Raw genomic sequence first — 12,983 nt, forward strand, 5'->3', positions numbered from 1 at the left:
TTGTGCTGGGTTTCCACTGCTGTTTGCAGCTTCGATGACTGCATTTCATAAAACAAAACAAAGAAACCAGCTATGAATCAGGTGCCGCTTTATTTAAGTCACTGGCTTAAATGCTTCTTTGCTTTCTGTTTTTATTGTAAGAGGAGGGGGAAAGGTCAAGGCATCCTGGTTGTTCACATGAAAAAAATAATACTTTGATTTTCCAGGAAACTGCAAAAGATGAAAATAAGAAGAAAAGAAACAAATAAGCTGGGGGGGGACGGGCGGCGACTCTGGCAGCTTCTCCCCTTGCTTGCTCCATTTGCCCCCAAACACCCACCTGACCATGTTAGCCTGTTCATTTTCATGTACGACCTGGTGTTACAATGAGTACAAGCATGGATGTGGTACGCTCTGCTGCACAGAGACCCGGAGCCCATTTCCACTAACCTTGACCTGTTGTAAGCCATCAACCTCCAGTGAGACTTGCCTCTGCTACACGCTGTTACTGCAGAGAGAATGGGGAGGGGGAAACCCACAAAGCATGTTTATTCTTCCAAGGGACTCACGGATGGCTTGCCCCTATGCCACTCTAAATAGAAAGCACTATCCATTCAATTGCATTGGCTTCCTCCTCCTCTCCCCCCCCCCAGCTTATTTCAGGTACATTGTTTCTCTTCAGCAACAACTACACATGCCCTGTTAGGGTCGCATGCTGATCAATTAAAATTACTTCTGCTGAAATACTTCTGAAGCCAGTTGCCTCTGTGAAAGCAAGAAAACCGTGGCTATAGGTGCACAATTTACCGAAGCTTACAGGGCAAACATAAGCATAGGAAGCTGGAGTAAATTTGTGACCATTAATGTTAAAAATCCGTTGATAGAAATTTTCTGTGGTGCCCCCCTTTCCTTGATGCCCTAAGCCAGTGGTTTTCAAGCAGTGTGCCACGGCACACTGGGGTGCCTTGAAGGATAGTCAGGGGTGCTGCAGGCAACACTGGCCTCTATCCCTATTTCCTTCCCTCCCTCCTCTGATGCCCTCTTGTGTCTCTTCCTCCCAAAGGCTTGCACAGCAGCCCTGTTGCAGCAGCCCTGGATACAAGCTCCCCATGCAACACCCCAGGGGGTGTTGGTTGCCAGGAGCTGGGCAGCCTCAGAGTAAGCAAACAAGTGGGTGAGGAAGCTCAGCCACCCAGTCCCCCAGCCCTTGCTGGTGGGAATGGACAGACAAGTGGGAGGTCAGGCAGGCAGGCACTACACTGGCCTTTCTTGTGCTTGCTGTATGCAAGGCCTGCCTGGGAGCTGAGTGCCTGGTGCTGAAGGGGAGCCTTTCAGCCATGCAGTCCCGACACCTCCTCCTGCCACTGCTGCCTCCCACGGTAAGGTGCTGGCATCGTGTTCAACTTTGGCCAGTCTCCGTTAGGCCACTAAGGCTGGGGACATTCTCTTCCCAGGCCCCTATGGGGCAGTGTGAGGAGGCACCTCTCTTTGGGGCAGGTGGTACGGCTCAGAGGCCAGGGTGGTGGAGGCTGTGGCCCAGAGGATTCCCAAGGGTAGAGGAGGTTGAGGGAACACTCCACAAGGGAGGATATTTGAAAAAAGGGCGAGAGGCTGCCAGCTCTGCAGGCAAGGGCCCCTGAGCCCCACAGGTGTGCTGCAGAAAGAATGTAGTTAGTCAAGGGAGCTGTGGACTCAAAAAGGTTGAAAGCCTTTGCCCTAAGCACATGCTTGTTTTGCTTAATGGTTAATCCACCCCTTCCCCAAGGAACGCAAAGCGCATGGGGAAATGTCAAATGGCAGCCCCCTCAAATATTTTATTGGGTGCTCCCAAGAGACCTCGGTTGGCTCCTATGACCTTTAGGGACCCTTCTAACTCTGTGATTCGTACACTGAATCAGAAAAAATACATGAGTTGCTGCTATTAGACTGTTTATTTGTTGCACAAAGATCAGAGTCCTATCACTACTGAGGATGAGAACTTAAAATGGAGCAGGGTGTGCAGAATATTGACAACTAGGACTGTCCTATATGTCAGGGGATTTTCTGTTTTGCACATCACAAACTCTTGGAAGTACAAGGAGAAAAGGGCTCTCTCACCTTCAAAAGATACAGAAGAGTGAAATGTCAAAAGGTAGCCTGGAAGGGCAGCATATTTTAATACCAGCAGAAACAAAGGGTACAAAAGTTATATGCTTCCCTATTCAGAGGAAGGAAGGAAGGAAGGAAGGAAGGAAGGAAGGAAGGAAGGAAGGAAGGAAGGAAGGAAGGAAGGAAGGAAGGAAGGAAGGAAGTCCTATATACGGTGTGTGATTCTGGCTTACAGTAAATTCAATAAGAAATGTTAATAGCAAGCAAGGAATAAGAAGACTGTGACAGAACTCTCTGCAGCAGCTGCTTGTTCACACACTGCCCTGGCTGCTTCCATTCATCTCCTTACTTCTCTCTTCCCCACTGGCTGATGCACACAATGGATCAACCGCTTTGCAATTGCATTGGGGGGGGGGTAATGCTGAGATCTCTCCTTAGTAAAAAGTGAAAGCAAATTAAATCAAGACTGTGCACAGTCTTGCAGGCTTGGGAAATAAAATCAAACTTCCCAAAGCAGATAAAAACAAAATCAAGAGGGCAATTAAATGTTCTGTTCCAAACTGTAGAAGCTATAATAGGTTTGCTGTTTTAAATTGAACATGGCATGCTAGGATACAAACTTGGACAACTCCACTCTTGTCAAATAGTCCATTTTAAAACTGGAAGCCACAAGAAACATTTTAAACAGCTTGCAACAACATTGTCAATAGCTTTTGAAATGAATAGATGAATAAAGAAAATTATCCTTGCTGTTATTCAGCCAAATAGCATACTTTAGAATAATAATAAAAAAAACCGGTTCAACTCAGTCCATTAAAAGCCATTAATCCAACCCATCAAAATATTCCACTTATTTCTTGCATAGATGCAAACAAAAAAAATTAATGGTTAAAACAGTGCAATCCTCAGAAATAATGTCCACAGTTTTCAATGGATTTTGTTCCCAGGTGAGTGTCCATAGGATTATGACATTCAAATAGAGCATTTTCTCTCTCTTGCCTGAGGAAGGAGCTTGAATGCAAAGCACTATGAATCAAAGCCGCTTCCTCCATCCCCCTTGGCTGCAGGACCAATTTCGTGACAGGGAGCTACCTAGTGCGGTGGTTTTCAACCGGTGTGCCACGGCACCCTGGGGTGCCTTGAAGGATGGTCAGGGGTCCCACGGGCAACACTGGCCTATTTCTCACTTTCCTTCCCTCCCTCCTCTGATGCCCTCTTGCATCTCTGCCTCTCAAAGGCTTGCACAGCTGTTTGTTGCAGAGGCCCTGGCTACAAGCTCCACAGGCGAATGGTGCCCCTGGGGCTGGTCAGGGGGGCCTGGTTGCCAGGAGCTGAGGGGCATCGGAGTAAGCAAGCAAGGGGGTGAGGCAGCCAAGCCAGCTAGTCCACCAGTCTTTGCTGTTGAGAATGGACAGACAAGTCCCAGGACCTACAGCCAGAAGATTTAGAAGATTCCGGGACATTTTCCAACTATTAGTTTCTGTGACAACTAACCACCTGTGTTTCACCAAGTCTTCTGTAAGGCAAATGTCCTTTATTTCAATGCAGGTATATCTGCCAGGCCAAGCCTGTCCATCCAGGTTACCTCCTTAGAGTTATTTTTCTGTAGAATGCAATAATATACAGTAGCTGTAAAATCACAAGCTTGGAGAGGACCCCAAAAAACCAATTTAGTCCAACTCAAAAACTAAACACTATTATGAGACTTACGTATTCTTTTTTCTCTCTCTCGCTTTGGCAAAGAAGGCTGATATGCATCAGCAGGAGCCAAAAATTATCTTGGATTTTCAAATACTGGCAGATATATATGCTCTAATTTTTAAAATTTGGTCAGTGGGATCTCTATGGTAAAAACAGAACTGGAGCAGTTTATTTCTGTGCAGTGTGATAAAGTTCACTTTTAAACTAAACAGTCTCAAATACATCTTCTGATCTCACCAATGAGCAACCATAGTCAGCCCCTGTAATTACTATGAATGATTTAGTTGTTTAAGCAAAAACCATAATAAACAGAACAAAGGTTGATATTCAACTAATAGTGCAATGCTAACCATGCCTACTGAGGAATAAGTCCTATTGAACTCAAAGGTGTTTACTCCCAGGTAAGTGAGATTAGGATTTCAGCCTTAGTCATATGGCCCTTTAATTTTACCATTAATGCTGCTCCAGTCTTTTGCACATTCACCTAGGGGTGAAGCCCATAAAATCCCTTGCATGATGGGATAAGGATCTGGCGCACCATCTGGATCCAGTTCCTCATTTCTGGGCTAAAGCATTATTTACATTCTTCTATATTCCTTAGGAAAGAACAGACTTTTTAAATAATGGTTTTGTGGTGCCTTGCTGAATTTCTTTGAAAACTATGAAGATCAGGAAAGGCTGAAGAAACTTGGATATGTTTCTGGAAAGGGGGAAAGACGGTTGGTTACAAGGCACCCATAATTTCTGCTATTGGGGAAATGGTAGCCTTTGCCTGAAGAAAGAGGTTCCACTCCAGTCTTGGGAAAGGCAAAAGAGGAGCCTTTGCTATTGCTGGGATTCAAGAATTGCATGTTCAAGGCAAGGACTCTGTATGACCTTTAAAAATACCCTTCTAGTGAATCTATTGTCTCTGACCTTTTTGTCCCCCTTTCATGATATTGCTTGCAAATTATAGAAGACAGCAAGGTCTTTTTTTGGGTGCAAAGCCTACTGAAATTGCAGGGTTAACATTTAGGAAATCAGAGCTAAAGCATTAATAATTCACTGCCCACTGTTATATATATGTATATATATTCATACAATCAGTGTTTAGTTTTAAAATAATAATAATCTCTGATCAGTTATGTAGATGAGTGGTATGTGCCAGTGTTAACTGTGATCACGATTAATCTGCCCACAAAGTCTGTCAGCATTTCAATACAATGGAAACCCTGGAGATTTACAAGGCTGCTAAGATCTTACGCTTTATTGGAATGATGTGTAAACCTGATGCTTTTGTTGTTCAGCAGGTTTTTGGGAATTCACTATTCTCCTGAAAATTCCAAATATGAATAATGCCAAACGACACCATGGGAAAAGAGTTTCAATACCACAGGGGAATGGGAGGAAAAATATTGAAATCTGCTGTTCATAGCGCAGAAGAATGGAAAGGAAATTATTGCAGGAGTTCCGCAACAAAGAAATTGTGACTTCAGAGATTGTGACTTTCGAGGGGTGACTTCAGAGATTACAGCTAGCCAAATGAAAACTTCCCAAACCTATTCTTCCCACGAGGCCTTTGGCTTAACTCCTCACTCCCAACCAAAAAGTAGGGATGGGGAGTACATGCCAGTGTAGTGAGGAAGTAAATCAAGTCATGAACAGATATTTCTACAAGGCAGGCTTAAGCAGTTTGTGGACCGAGAAGTGCAAGTTGGATTTCGAAGGGGCAGAGGAACCAGAGACCAAATTGCAAACATGCGCTGGATTATGGAGAAAGCTAGAGAAAAATATCTACTTCTGCTTCATTGACTACGCAAAAGCCTTTGACTGTGTCAACCACAGCAAACTATGGCAAGTTGTTAAAGAAATGGGAGTGCCTGATCATCTCATCTGTCTCCTGCGAAATCTGTATGTGGGACAAGAAGCTACAGTTAGAACTGGACATGGAATAACTGATTGGTTCAAAATTGGGAAAGGAGTACGACAAGGTTGTATATTGTCTCCCTGTATATTGTCTCCCTCGCAGAATTCATCATGCGAAAGGCTAGACTGGATGAATCCCAAACTGGAATTAAGATTGCTGGAAGAAATATCAACAACCTCAGATATGCTGATGACACAACCTTGATGGCAGAAAGTGAGGAGGAATTAAAGAACCTTATTTTGAGGGTGAAAGAGGAGAGTGCAAAATATGGTCTGAAGCTCAACATAAAAAACAACAACAAGATCATGGCCACTGGTCCTGTCACCTCCTGGCAAATAGAAGGGGAAGAAATGGAGGCAGTGAGAGATTTTACTTTCTTGGGTTCCATGATCATTGCAGATGGTGACAGCAGTCCCGAAATTAAAAGACGCCTGCTTCTTGGGAGAAAAGCAATGACAAACCTTGTTGTTGTTGTTTAGTCATTTAGTCGTGTCCGACTCTTCGTGACCCCATGGACCATAGCACGCCAGGCACTCCTGTCTTCCACTGCCTCCCACAGTGTGGTCAAACTCATGTTCGTATCTTTGAGAACACTGTCCAACCATCTCATCCTCTGTCGTCCCCTTCTCCTAGTGCCCTCCATCTTTCCCAACACCAGGGTCTTTTCCAGGGAGTCTTCTCTTCTCATGAGGTGGCCAAAGTATTGGAGCCTCAGCTTCAAACAAACCTAGACAGCATCTTAAAAAGCAGAGACATCACCTTGCCAACAAAGGTCTGTATAGTTAAAGCTATGGTTTTCCCAGTAGTGATGTATGGAAGTGAGAGCTGGACCATAAAGAAGGCTGATCGTCAAAGGATTGATGCTTTTGAATTATGGTGCTGGAGGGGACTCTTGAGAGTCCCATGGACTGCAAGAAGATCAAACCTATCCATTCTTAAGGAAATCAGCCCTGAGTGCTCACTGGAAGGACAGATCGTGAAGCTGAGGCTCCAATACGTTGGCCACCTCATGAGAAGAGAAGACTCCCTGGAAAAGAACCTGATGTTGGGAAAGATTGAGGGCAAAAGGAGAAGGGGACAACAGAGGACAAGATGGTTGGACAGTGTTCTCGAAGCTACGAACATGAGTTTGACCAAACTGTGGGAGGCAGTGGAAGACAGGAGTGCCTGGCGTGCTCTGGTCCATGGGGTCACGAAGATGATGACCCCATGACTAAACAACAACAATCTTGATGGGTTTCCCTATTTAGCGGCCATCAGAGATTTGTAATATGAAAAGACCAGAAACTGTACTTTCATGTGTAACAAAACTAGCCCAGAGATGAAATGGTAATTCATGCAATGTGGTTTGTTTCTAAAACTGATGATTCTCCTAGCATTGAGTATGTCTGATTGTCTCCTATACCTTGCTTTCTTTTCCCTCTCTCACTTCCCCAGTCCGCACACTCTTCTTTCCCCTTCCATTTACCAATTCAATTTTGTGAAACTCTTTCATCATCCCTATCCATTCCTGATGGAGGGTGCCATGATGTCGTGTCTGCAGTCTTTCCTTACTGTAAGAAAACATAAATTATTTCCTCTTTTCAATGTCATGGGCCCTGATGTTGACTTGAGTTTCTCTGCCTCAAAATATATTTTTTATACCTCAGTCAATTCTTGCTTTGATTTACGAGTTATCAAATGGTGTTTTTTTTAATGAGCTCAGACTAATCTATATGCATGTTGATCCCCACCTTCAGTTCTGTCCATTGGACATGAGACATTTTGTGACTATCATTAAAGTAGTGAGTGGCCCAAGGCCACCCACTGAGTTTCATGTCTGAGTGGGGATTTGCATCTCGATCTCCCAGGTCCTAGTGCAACATTCTAACCATGACAACACGCTAGAATCGGGCATTTTTCAATTTATCACCCATACTCTTCACTACACTAGTTCTCAGTACAGAGATGCGAGCTGCAACATGTTACATGAGGACAAGTGTAACCCCCCCTTTAAAGTTAGCAAGAATTCCTTTAAAACAATTAATCAAGTTGCCTGTTCATTAGTTCAGTACTCCCTTCTTTTGCCATTGTTTTTGTTTGTATGTTTTAAGCAAGCTCTCCTATTCAATGCCCTCCCCCTTTCCTTTTCCTTTTGTCACCGTCTAAACCTGGCAGCTGTGAAATATTAATTGTCTCGTTTGAGGCCTGTCATAGCTGTCAGAAAACATCAAGCTGGCATTCACTGGGAGCAAAGCCATTTCAAAACACCATGCTGAGATCACCTTTTGCATCAGGGGGAAAATGTGGCTTTGTTTGTTTAGAGAACCTTCAATTCTCCCTTCATGTCTTTCTGCAAGTAAACCTGGTCTGGGAAAAACATATGAACGAGAGGGGGCATTCAATCAGGGCTCTCATCAAAAAGCTATATAGTGCCAATTCCGATGCTGTGGTAGGAAGCAGCCCCAGAAGGCTTCCCCTTCCAGGCACCTATCAGGGAGCAAAGCGTCCTATTTATTCTGTTTGTGCTCTCTCCAGCCACCTTGCTGCAAGCACAGCCTAGCATTACAATGACGGCTGATGAGCCCTGACTGTTACAGAGATTGTCAAGAACCAGGTACAAGGGATGCCAATGAGATCTTTCTGGGCAAAGTCAAGAGTGATGGGAACAGCTTGCTGATCCAACCTAACCTTGCTGTGATGCCAAATGAAATTAGAACTTGCCTACCTATCGGGTACTACAACAGCCTCTGGAGCAGGGGTAGAGAACATCCAGATCTTGGTTCCATCAGCCCCAGCTAACATGGTCAATGGATGATGGGAGTTGTACACCAGCAACATCTGGAGGTCAACAAGTTAAGCACCCATGCATTAGAGGCTCAACAACAAAACTAATAATAGTAAGTAATAATGTGAGTAAAGTAAGTTAAGCATAATGTTCAGATGTTGCAGCACTGCAGCAATGAGAACTACACAAATACCTAGAGAGAGCCGAATGCCCCAGATATTAGCCAAATGCTCTTCTTGTTGCAAATCTTTAGGGTTTTATCCCTCACTGGTAATGAACATTAGCAACGTGCAGTTCTGCAGAAGTGTGTGCATCTGCTATAATCCTTTTTGTTATTTGATCATGAGCCTGAAGCATATTTATGCCACATGAGTCTTCTTAGTCTCACCTGCTTTCAAGGATAATTAAAACCTAAATGTGCATTGATAGAGTTGCTTGATTCTTTTAAGTCTTATTTAGAACCAGATGACAATCAGAGAGCTTGTTTGTTTTTCAGAGCCTTTTTCATGTGTGACATCTCCCCTATACTAAGATAATCTTCATGCAGAACTTTTAAAGGCTCACTACCACAAGGGTGTAACCAGTTGCTCCAATTCCTTCCTTGTGGGTGGCATGGGGGCAACAATCAGGCAATAATGAGTTGGTTGATTGCATAGGCCTTTAAACATTATGGTAACATTATGAGATGAACCCACAGAAAACCAGCTCAAATGCATCTCCCAAAAGCTCCAGGCAGAATGGTTAACAAACAGGGATGATAGGAACCATAACACAGCAACTTCTGGAGCATCACTGATTCTCCATCTCTGACCTAAAGTGTGTCTCAAAAATACAGAAATGCCCCTGGGATCAGCAATGCCTTAGAAGAAGAAAACTATTCATTTCCCAATGCAAGAGGGGATGCACTAGACCACAAGTTCAGGTTAATTCATCCAAAATAATCACCAACCTCACTTTCCACATTCACAACCACTAATGCTGATCTGAATCCTCCAGAAAGATGCACTGCAATAATAGCAAAAATAAACACTTTTTACATTTTATCTTTCATATTTTATAATTCTTTAAATACTATGGCTGCATTCCAAAATGATGGCTGAAGTGTGTTGTGGGGATGCTAATCAAGCAATTAGCAGTATAAGTGATGCTGATGTTAGTTGAATATTCCCACTCCTTCTCTTGGAAGGTGTTGTGGCAGACTTTTATTGCCCAGGCAAAGGTTTTCGATTTTAGAAAAAAATGGTTTTTTAGCATCCACAATAAAGAAAAAAACACACCTCACATTCAGTTAGCAACTTGTGAAAGCTCACTTCCTGTGAAGAACCCTTACCCAAGATATTGAACATTTATGTTACAATAATAATAATAATAATCTGCTAATCAGAAGACTATCAGGATCAGAAATGTTTGGACCCACAAATGTGCTGTTTGGGAAGTATCTTAGGTTGAATGAAGTTATGTTTACACAAATAAACATAGAAATCAGGATCTGCTTATTCCCCTCCCACAGCTTGAGACCAACTTTCCCATACCTTAACAACCCATTTTAGATATAATGACCAGAGAGGTAAAGGTAAAGGTAAAGGGACCCCTGATCATTAGGTCCAATTGTGACTGACTCTGGGTTGTGGCGCTCATATCGCGTTATTGGCTGAGGGAGCCAGCATACAGTTTCCATGTCATGTGGCCAGCATGACAAAGCTGCTTCTGAAGAACCAGGGCAGCACACAGAAACACCGTTTACCTTCCCGCTGTTTATCTACTTGCACTTTGATGTGCTTTTGAACTGCTAGGTTGGCAGGAGCTAGGACCGAGCAACAGGAACTCACCCCATCGTGGGGTTTCGAACCGCCAACCTTCTGAATGGCAAGCCCTAGGCTCTGTGGTTTAACCCACAGCACCACCCGCATCCCTAATTCATTAAGATATCTTGTTCCTCCCCTGTCTTGCTCTGTGGCACAAGAAAGACTGAAATTTGGTGTAGGAACTCTATAATTGAACTCTGTAAAATGGGGAACATTAAAAATGCATAAGAAATGAGATTTTTCACAGTTCTATGCTGCTACGAGAAACGAAGAAAATATATCCTGAGGGTGGTTTAATACACACATCTCTGAACATTTCTAGCTTCAGCAGGGAAAAAGAAATGAACAGATTTCAGTGCAACAAAAATGGTGGAAAGCCTCCAGGAATGGGGAGATTCCCTGACATGAGATGGGCCTCCATGGACATTCTAGCTCTTTTGTGATGCATGCCATCCAGATGTTTTTGTTGGAAGAGAATTTCCTTGTGCTAGGCAACTAGTAACCCCTCCTGCTGGCAGACTTTGTTGCTGGAGAGACCAGTGAATAGAGTAAGGAGATTGTCCCTCATAGGGTTTTTATTATTTAGAGATGTGAAATATTCAGTATCCCAACATTATCTTGGGGAGTAGGGGAGAAAATGGTTGCCTTGGTAACCACGGGAGTTGTGAAGGAATTGTATTTTTATAAGTCATAAGGCTACACACAGGACACATCTATCCCACTGTGTTTTTTGAGTTCAGAGGCTTTACGAGTTATAACTGTTGCAATCAGGAATCCTGGCTTTTCCTTCTGTGCTGGAGAAACCAACTGATCAGGAAAAACAATGCACATTGAGTTTGTCTAGTTGTTTTTGATTCACTTTTAGACCAGTTGCCAGAAAAGAAAGGGTTTTTTTTTTGGGGGGGGGTTATTCCCCACTCCCATACCACGTTTTAAAGCTGCACATTTTAGGAGAATGGGCAGTGTATGTGCTGGACTTTGCACTTTGTAATCCTGGATCTCCTTTGTGCCTCCCCCCCAAAAACTTTGGGTCAGGACCATTTGGATTTGGTGATTTGTTATTTTTTAAAATTGTTATAAAGTTAAACAATAATCTCTTGTCACTGCTATTTGCCTTATTACTTCAGAGGCTTCAGACTCCCTTCTGGGAAAAAAAAAATCTGTTCAGGCACAGGTATATCTCTCTTACATCTCCCACAGTGAAGGCAGGTGCAAAGAAGTCATTCGGTTTTTCTGTCATCTCCTCATCCTTATTTAGCACATTTCCAACTCCCTTGTCATTCTGTAGTCCATTCTGCAGTCTGCTTTCCTGCTTCTATCAAAGTCCTTTGTGCAGTGATTCCTAAGTATCTGATAGCCAGCTGGTTGTTGGGCACTTGAGAACCACAGCACAAGGGGCTTTGCCAAAACTATGGTTGCCGGCACGAAGCATTGAGCTGGCCAATCTGCTTTCTGCAGGGATTGGCTGTGTAATCCTGTCCCCAAGGGGAACTTGGCTGCACAGCTGATCTAGCCATATCTCTCCCTGTCCTACAACTGACACCACATATTTAGAGATGACTGTACTTAAGTAGAATACAAATTGTTGAAATAAATACATGTTGGAATAAAGTGATCTAACCAACCAAATTTGGGCCTGTGCTGTGCCAGATGTGGCCCATGGATCAGAGGCTTCCCACCATAGGTGCCAACTCCCTGGGGACCGCACCCACAAAATTCCCCATGAAGGGGCTGGGCACCCACAAATTTCGATGCCAGGGCCATGCATGCTCGTGGGGCAAAGTTGGCACTCTTGCGTCCCACCCTTCCTCTACAAGGAAGTAATAATGCTTGAATAGTGCATTGAACATGAAACATTAAAAATGTGCATTGAACATGAGTCTGACCAAACTGCGGGAGGCAGTGGAAGACAGGAGTGCTATGGTCCATGGGGTCATGAAGAGTCGGACACGACTAAACGACTAAACAACAACAACAGTGCTAAGGACATGTGGTAACTGTGAAAATGATAGTGTCAAGAGCAATGTAGGCACTTGACAGAAAAATAAACAGCAAATAAACACATTACCACTTCTGCGTCTAAACTAGCTTAATCTTATTGACTTCACCAGTCCATGAAATGTGTAACATCTCTGATGCATTTGAGCTTAGCATAGTGATAAACATTAACTAAGGCGTAATTCAGTTTCTGCAACAGTAAGATGGAAATATATTGGAAAGTGGTTAAATATAATTCTGGTGATTTTTCACATTAGCAAATGCTACCAGAAGGTAAAACAAGAACAATTCTAATTATGTAAACTTTACTGCTAAAAGTGGGTTGAAATAGATGTAAAATAAATTCACTACATAGTAAGTAACTAGAGGCAGTCTCTAGCTTATTTACAATATCTCATAGTGAAATTTAGAAGTCCCTTAGATTATGTCCACAATATATTTCTGTTGAGCACACACGCGCTCGCACACATATATATACACATACTGTATACACACACGCTATCTATTTGTATAGGTATCTTGATTTTGCATGCTTTGGGCATTATACACAGATTACAGTATAAAGGCATTCACTCTTCCCCTGTTAACTGAGATTCAATACATTTTTGTTGCACTGAAGTCTAGAAAAACCTTGAAGACTTCTCTACAGAGAAATCCAAAAGAAAATGGCATATGCCAAATTAGAAATGGAAGCTGCAAAAAGTCTATATTGTTATGAGTTGGGGTGGCGGGTGGGGAA

At 43.1% G+C, this 12,983-nt stretch overlaps 1 long non-coding RNA gene across 1 annotated transcript; it reads left to right on the forward strand.

Annotated features, from left to right (window-relative positions):
• The first annotated feature begins 1,151 nt into the window (after positions 1-1,151).
• Positions 1,152-8,867, forward strand: LOC148685098 (uncharacterized). The gene is made up of 2 exons (XR_015951111.1): positions 1,152-1,358; positions 5,055-8,867. It is a non-coding gene; the product is annotated as an uncharacterized LOC148685098 (long non-coding RNA).
• The last annotated feature ends 4,116 nt before the right edge of the window (positions 8,868-12,983 follow it).

The sequence above is a fragment of the Zootoca vivipara genome, chromosome 7, assembly GCF_965207765.1.
Source record: "Zootoca vivipara chromosome 7, rZooViv2.hap1.1, whole genome shotgun sequence".
Taxonomy (NCBI): domain Eukaryota; kingdom Metazoa; phylum Chordata; class Lepidosauria; order Squamata; family Lacertidae; genus Zootoca; species Zootoca vivipara.